This window comes from Triticum aestivum, chromosome 1D (assembly GCF_018294505.1).
Source record: "Triticum aestivum cultivar Chinese Spring chromosome 1D, IWGSC CS RefSeq v2.1, whole genome shotgun sequence".
Classification (NCBI taxonomy): domain Eukaryota; kingdom Viridiplantae; phylum Streptophyta; class Magnoliopsida; order Poales; family Poaceae; genus Triticum; species Triticum aestivum.
This window is the reverse complement of record NC_057796.1, coordinates 424,224,129-424,232,664: the sequence shown is the minus strand read 5'-3', so window position 1 is coordinate 424,232,664 and position 8,536 is coordinate 424,224,129.

The following is an 8,536-nucleotide window of genomic DNA, read 5'->3' as shown; positions in this document are numbered from 1 at the left end:
TAACAATGAAGCTTATACTTCATCTAGTGCTTGTGTTGAGACTAACCATGTAGAGGAAATCAAAGAGCTCAAGGCCCAAGTCACTTCTTTGAAGAAAGACTTGGAAAAGAGTCATGCAGAGAAATTTACACTCAACAACATCTTGAGAGTGCAAAAATCCCCCAATGACAAAGGTGGACTTGGATTCAACTCCAACAAGAAGAAGAAGTCCAAGATGAACAAAAAGAAGGGCCAAGAACAAGTCAAGAATTTGGCCAAGATTGTTTGCTTCAAGGGCAAAGTAGAAGGGCATCATGTTAGATCTTGCCCATTGAAGAAGAAGGCCATTAGTGACAAGCAACAAGGGAAGCGTCCACAAGTTCGATCTCATGCTCAACTACAAGTTGAAGAAAGTCCTCTTCCCAAGAATCCTCAAGCTAATGCTTCTCAAGTTGAGAAATCAAGTGAGAAGAAAGTGAAGAGTAGACGTTGCTACTTATGTCGTGAGAAAGGTCACCTCGCCTCTTCATGCACTAGTGGTAACTTATTCAACCCAATTATTATTGATGATATCTATTCTCTTGGGAAGGATAATGTTGGCCATGTGTTTGCCAAATTTGTTGGTGCTCAAAGTGGTGTCAAGAAAAGAACCATTTGGGTAGCCAAGCCTATTGTGACTAACCTCTTAGGACCCAACTTGGTTGGGGACCAACTAGCTCAAACTTGATCAATAGGTGTTGTTGGAGGGCATTTGAGACTTGGCTACATTATGAAGATTTAAGGGGACTTCATCATTCTTATTGTCTCAAGCCAAGTCAATTGGGTTATCAAGTTTCTATTCTAGATCCAATGTGCCTCCTTCCGCTAACTTGTACTTAAATTTTTTACATCGAAAGTTACTTGCCCCTTTGCATGTTTTGGTTTTGTTCCTTGCATGTGGTTGTATATCTTGTGCCTCCAATTTGCTTATCTTGAGTAATCAAGTATGTGTGTGTTGGTTTGCACATCATGTACGTGTGTGTAGTGCGTTGAGCCTTTGCGCATCTTGTTTGTATGTTAGTTGGCTCTTGTGAGAGATTAATGGAACATCCCATTTTGGGGGAGTGATGTGCTTTGTGCACCTCACGGTCCCATAAATGTGTTTACATGAGGAATACCACCTAGTATTGATATTGCAAGCTTATCTAGTCACTATGTGGTATGTCTTCTCATGAGAAATTCAAATTCTAAATAGTCCATTAATTATATCTTGTTGGATCCTCTTTGTGCCTCTTGTTAAGTTTTCTTTAATTGGTATCACATTATGGGGGAGTAATATTCTCTGTATATTACTAGCCTAGAAAATGTGTACATTTGAGATATTGTCACCTAGAATTGATATTGTAAATTATCTTGTTCCTACGTGGCATGTTAGCTCTACAAGTTGCAATTTGCTTGTGTTTGGTGTGAAGATGATGTCGGATATCCTTGCTATCTACCACCGGGAATTATTTCCAAATACTTCTTGTCTTTTGACAATTGGTACTCACTTATGTGTGGTAGAAATTATTGATAATCTTCACGTTGGCGTTTGCTTTTTATTTGCCTTATCTCTTGCCAAGTTTGTGTCAACTCACATTGCCTTCCGTGCCACTTGAGGATCTTGTTGTTTTCTTGATCTTGTCTAGTGTTTTCCTTGATATAGTGAACGTGGTGATCCTACCTTGTGCATTTTGTATTCAAATGCAAATTCTCTATAATGCACAACTCGTGGGGGAGCTATCCTATTTTCTATAAAACACTAAACTTGTGATCCATTTTAAGTGTGTGTTGGTGGACGGCAAGCCGTTTCTTTTTGGTACTTGTGCCATCATGAAACTTTGTAGAGAGCTTGGTTTGTTTGGAACCATCCTCTCTTTTGGGAGTTTGATATCATTTTGTGGGTTCCAATGGATATCTCATTCCTTGATGTATCTTTTAATGATATCTTCCAAGTGATGATTTCTCCATTTGTGTATTCTTTTCACTTGGTATTTCCTTGTATTTTGGTATCGGTTCTTGAAAGTCTTGAGCATGCATATTAACTTCATGTAGTTTCCGTGGCATGCTTTCTCTCTTTGACCCAATATATAGGGGAAACTCCACCAAGTCTCAAATTGGATGAGATGTGCATGAATTTCATTTCCATATCTATATGCACATATTTATGTGGAGTTTGTCCTATGTATTGTTGGTGTTTCTAACTCTTTGGTCCCAATGAGTTTGGGTACCATTTTGTTTGTGTTGTTGTTCTAGGAACAATTGGAGATGCATTGGATGCTCGGCTCACTCACAAGGAAGGTGTTGTCACCATGTGCTTTTTGGAGTCAAGCTAGGATGATCGATGAACTACTTTGTACCTTCAATTGGTATCTACTACATCCTTCCAATGTTAACTCGGTAACAAGTATCTTCATATACTTCATGCACACATTTCTTGCATCAACCTTGTGTAGGTTGTATCATGGCATGTTATTCATTCTCTCTTGTGATACTTGTTTCCTTTCTCAAAGCATCCCAACAATGATCTCTTGTTGCTAGTTGTGATGTCTTTGATGGTTGTGTGGTAGGAATTCATTTATGTACAATAAGACCATATCTAGCCATGTGCTATGCTTCCAAGCAAATATCTTATTGGTATATCTATGACTTCCTTTTGGATATCTTGTTCCTTCGTGTTGTAACTATTTCGGGTGTACATCCTTCTTTGTAGATATATATCATCATGATCTCGTCTACCTAGAACCTTATACACTTGAGAGAAATTACATCTCTAGATGATATCCTTTCTTTCACGTCCACCTTGTCTTTCTTGTTATTTCTTTGGTGGCTCCATGAAAGCTTTTGCCTTGAGTGCATGTCATCAATTACCAAAATGGGGGAGATGGAAAGAACATGTGGTGCCCCCATGTTTGGTTTTGGTAATTGACGACAATCTCTATGGACTAATGGTTTCCTTGAGTTATATTTGAAGGTTTTGTCCATAGGCTTTTCTTGGAGTACATGTGTTGGTTTCAAGGAGAGTTTGTGTTGACCATGGTGCTATTAAGGAATTATCCAAAGATTGGTCATGTGAGAGTTGAGCTTATTGCAAGCATGTCTCGAAGAAGAAGATTGTGTGATCATTCATGTTTACCTTCAAGACATCATCCAAATGAAGAGAGTTGGAAAGATTCTAGGTTGATCAAGACTAAGACAAGAGTGAATCAAGTTGATCAACTCACAAAGCGTAGAAGATGTACCGAGAGGGATCAAGTGATCCCATGGTATGGTAAGCATTGTCCATTGTGCTTTGTGTACTAACCCATGGTCTATGTGAGAGTTCTATGTGGGGTTAGGTACGTGTTCAAGGGCTTGCGTCAAGAGGAAGATATCACTCAACCCATGGAGAGGATGACATCAAGTGGTGATCGTCATCAAGATTTCCGTGTGCAAGTTCAAGTGGAGCATCACGAAGAGATCAAGTGCTTGAAGCTTGCCGTCCATTGTGGTGACAATGGACTTGTGAACATGTGCCGAAGAGTGGCTCGCCCATAGTGGACAATAGGGGAGTAATCATCTAGTCTTCATCGAGCCAATGCAATCAAGAAAGGTGGTCCAACTTGAGGACGTCAAGATCGTCATCATCTAGCTCAAGTGGACCATGTGCAAGGAAAAGGTTTGCCCTGATAGGTTTTCTATTTTACCGGTCTCATGGTGGTAGTTGGGAGACCGGGTTATAGGATCGATAGCCGTACTATCAAGGGGGGCTCTCAAGTGAGTAGCTTGATCGTATCGTTCGTCGAGAGCTCAAACCATTGCATCCTTGCATCATGTTTCTTGGTTCTTGTTTGGTTCTCTTTGTGAGTCTTAGAGCTTATGGTCATCTTGATTACAAGCTTGAGTTCATCGAAAACAGAGTTTGCATGCGTCTTCTATGATGTTTTCGATGTTGGAGGTTTTACCGGTCTTATCCGAGGAAGGGTTCTCACCATTTTCTTTTGGGCCTTTTCTAATTTGCTTCTTATTGGTATTTCTATCATGATTGTGTTAGCCCTTGTCGCTAGCTTTCCAACAAACTTGGTTTCGTCGAATTCGGAGTCCGTTTGCAGAAGTTGTGTCCGTTTTGGTGTTCTGAAAAGGCTGCAGCGGTACTACCGCGGACAGGCGCGGATGTAATTTTTTACTACCGCTCTTGGGAGCGGTACTACCGCTTGGAGCAGTACTACCGCGGCTACTTCCGTGGCTACTTCCGCTCGGGACCAAAAACTCGTCACAAGTCCAGCGGTGGTAGGCACTGATGTAATTTTTTATTACCGCTCGCAAGCAGTAGTACCGCTATCCTTAGCAGTAGTACCGCTACCCCTAGCGGTAGTACCCTGAGGTCAAGCGGTACTACCGCTCCGACGGTTCTTCTGGCTTTTTTGCCTCCTCGCTGTTGTGTTTCAAAGGGCTACTACCGCCCTAGCGGTAGTACCGCTCCTTGGAGCGGTAGTACCGCTCGGTGCGGGCTGTGACCATAACGGTTGGATTTTCCCCCACCTATAAAAGGGGGTCTTCTTCCCCGATGAACCTTATCGTTTGAGCTCGTGTTCTTCCCCCATTGTTGACCTTCTTCGAGCTTGCTAACTCTCAATCCCTCCATGGATTCTTGCTAGTTTTTGAGGGAAAAGAGAGAGGAGATCTAGATCCACATTTCCACCAATCACTTTCTCCTCTATGTGAGGGGAACCCCTTGGATCTAGATCTTGGAGTTCTTGGTGTTCTCCTTCTTGTTCTTCCTCTCATTTTCCTCCCTAGCATTAGTTGCTTCGGTGGGATTTGAGAGAGAAGGACTTGGGCACTCTGTGTGCCCTTGCCATTGCATTTGGTGCATCGGTTTGAGTTCTCCACGGCGATACGTGGAAGTTACAAGTTGAGAAGCTTATTACTCTTGGGTGCTTGGTACCATTGAGCTTGTTCCTCTTTGGTGCTTGGGTGCCCTAGACGGTTGGTGGTGTTCGGAGCTCAATCATTGTGGTGTAAAGCTCCGGGCAAGCGTCGGGGTCTCCAATTAGGTTGTGGAGATCGCCCCGAGCAATTTGACGGGTTTCGGTGACCGGCCCCAAGGGTTGCCAAAGTGTACGGGTTCGGTGACCGCCCCCAAGGGTTGCCATTTGTACGGGTTCGGTGACCGCCCTCAAGGGTCCCTTAGTGGAATCACGACATATTGCATTGTGCGAGGGCGTGAGGAGATTACGGTGGCCCTAGTGGCTTCTTGGGGAGCATTGTGCCTCCACACCGCTCCAAACGGAGATTAGCATCCGCAAGGGTGTGAACTTCGGGATACATCGTCGTCTCCGCGTGCCTCGGTTATCTCTTACCCGAGCCCTTTACTTATGCACTTTACTTTGTGATAGCCATATTGTTTGTTGTCATATATCTTGCTATCACCTAAGTAGTTTTTCTTGCTTAGCATAAGTTGTTGGTGCACATAGGTGAGCCTAGTTGTTGTAGGTTTTGTGCTTGACAAATTGACCGCTAGGTTTATTCCGCATTTGTTCAAGCCTCAACCGTAATTTTTTTAAAGCGCCTATTCACCCCCCCTCTAGGCGACATCCACGATCTTTCAACTACGCCCTTTCAAATAATTCACTGTGATTTGTGGACATCTCCTGTTGAGAGTATTTCTGGCTTTAAGTATTATTTCGTTTGTCTCGATGATTTTACTCAGTATGCATGGGTTTACCCTCTACGGATTAAGTCTGAAGCTTTCTAGCCCTTGTCGTCCCTTCATGCTTTAGCGCTCACCCAGTTTAGTGCACGCTTGCAGGCTATTCAGTGTGATAATGGTAGTGAGTTCGATAATTCACTCCTCCATTCGTTTGCCCAGCACCATGGCATTGCACTCCGCTTTTCGTGTCCATACACTTCGCAACAGAATGGCAAAGCCGAACGCATTATTCGTACTCTTAATGACATTACTCGTACACTCCTTATCCAAGCTAGTATGCCACCTCGTTTTTGGGTCGAAGCTCTTCATGCCGCCGTTATGTTGCATAATCGGTTGCCTTCCAAGGCAATCTCGGATCGTATTCCTTTTCGTGCCTTACTTGGCATAGATCCTGCCTATGCTGGTCTTTGGGTTTTCGGATGTCTATGTTACCCCAACACCACAGCCGTTGCTCCGCACAAACTTGCGCCTCGCTCCGTGCCATGCGTGTTTCTAGGGTACTCATCACGGCATCATGGCTATCGTTGCCTTGATCGCTCCACCCAAAAGATCATCATCTCTCGTCATGTAGTGTTCGATGAGTCAACCTTTCCCTTTGCCTCCACTCCATCTTCGTCAACTCCTACTCCTTCCCTGCATACTTATGCTTTTTTGCAGGGTACTGAGCAGCCGGTCTCGTTGATGCCGTTCACCGTGCCAGGCACGGTGACCTCGGACGCGGCCCCACGGTCACCGCCACGGTCACCGTCGCCGCCGCCACGGTCCCCTCCTTGGTCGCCTCCACCGACCTCGCCCCGGTCGCCTGGGGCACGGGCTTCTGTCGAGCGCCCTGCCAGGAGCCTCGATGGCGGTCCTGCTGGGAGTCCTTCTCCTACTACAGCAGCGTCACCGCCGGCAACGCCGTCGCCGGCTCCTGCTACTGTGGATCCACCCCGGACCCGCCGGCCGCGGGCCCCTCCACCGCCACCATCCCACGCCATGGCCACTCGTGCTAAACAGGGCATTGTGCAGCCAAAAAAGATATTTGATCTTCATGTTGAGGGTTTATCTCCAATACCGAAGACTTATCGTGGTGCTCTCAAGGATCCAAATTGGCATTCCGCTATGGTTGAGGAGTATGGTGCTCTTCTCTCCAACAACACTTGGGACCTCGTTGATCCACCTCGCAATGCTAACATTGTTGCTGGTAAGTGGATCTACCGTCACAAGATGAAGTCTGATGGTTCTTTGGATCGCTACAAAGCTCGTTGGGTGCTTCGTGGATTTACTCAGCGAGAAGGTATCGATTTTGATGAAACTTTTAGCCCGGTCGTTAAGCCAGCCACTATTCGAACAGTGCTCTCTCTAGTGACTGGTCCATTCATCAGCTTGACGTCAAGAATGCGTTCCTCAATGGCACTCTCATCGAGACTGTTTATGCTCATCAGCCTTCTGGGTTCACTGATCCTCGTTTCCCTGATAAGGTTTGTCGTCTCAACAAATCACTCTATGGTTTGAAACAGGCGCCTCGAGCATGGTTTCAGCGGTTTGCTTCATTCATTGCATCGGTTGGTTTTATTGGCTCCAAGTCCGACAGCTCGTTGTTCGTCTATCGGCGTGGTTCTGACATGGCCTATCTCCTGCTCTATGTGGATGACATTATCCTGACTGCATCTTCCTCGACATTGTTGCACAGTTTGATTGCCTCTCTTCGTACCGAATTCAGTATGACAGATATGGGTGATCTTCATTATTTTCTGGGCATCTCTGTCACACGCAGCAAGGACAGTTTGTTCCTCTCACAGGAGAAGTATGCATTGGATCTTCTTGACAGAGCTGGCATGTTGCAGTGCAAACCCATCTCTACTCCCGTTGATACTACCTCCAAACTTTCAGCCAAGTCCAGTGATCCAGTTGCAGATCCCACCGAGTATCGTAGTATTGCAGGCGGTCTTCAGTACCTCACGTTCACTCGGCCGGACATCTCTTATGCTGTGCAGCAGATTTGTCTTCATATGCATGATCCTCGGGCTAATCATTTGCTCCTTGTGAAGCGTGTGCTTTGCTATATCCGCGGCACCATCGGCCATGGCCTCACTTTGTTTCGACGCAGCTCCAACAAATTGCTGGCCTATTCTGACGCTGATTGGGCAGGTTGCCCTGACACTCGCCGGTCTACCTCAGGTTATTGCGTCTTTCTTGGCACTAACCTGGTGTCGTGGTCTGCTAAGCGGCAGCACACGGTCTCTCGCTCTAGCGCCGAGGCCGAATACAGGGCAGTTGCAAATGTCGTGGCTGAACATGTTGGTTACGGCAGCTTCTTCAGGAACTTCATCGACCGGTGACTGGTGCCACTGTGGTGTTTTGTGACAATGTGAGCTCTGTTTACATGACACAGAATCCCGTTCATCATCAGCGCACCAAGCATGTGGAGATCGATTTACACTTTGTGCGAGACCGTGTCACCACAGGCGAGGTCCGGGTTCTTCACGTTCCGAGTTCTTCTCAATTTGCGGACATTTTCACCAAAGGATTGCCATCTCCTCTCTTTTTGGATTTTCGGGACAGTCTTAACATTCGCCGACGCCCGTTTACGACTGAGGGAGGGTGTTAGAATATATAACCGTATTGTTTTTGTATAGTTATACGGTTGTATATGTGTAGTCCTTGTATAGGCGTATGTATATTGTACGATACGAACTCTGCCCTGTAACCTATATATATTGATCAATACAAGGCACCACAACGTGTGGTTTCCCTAATCTTACAGTTCCGCCAGCTTGTCTCATGATGCACACTGCAGGAAGTATAGGCCCATGTATAATTTACGTGTTTGATATTTTATCCTGGTCTATGGCCCATGCCTGA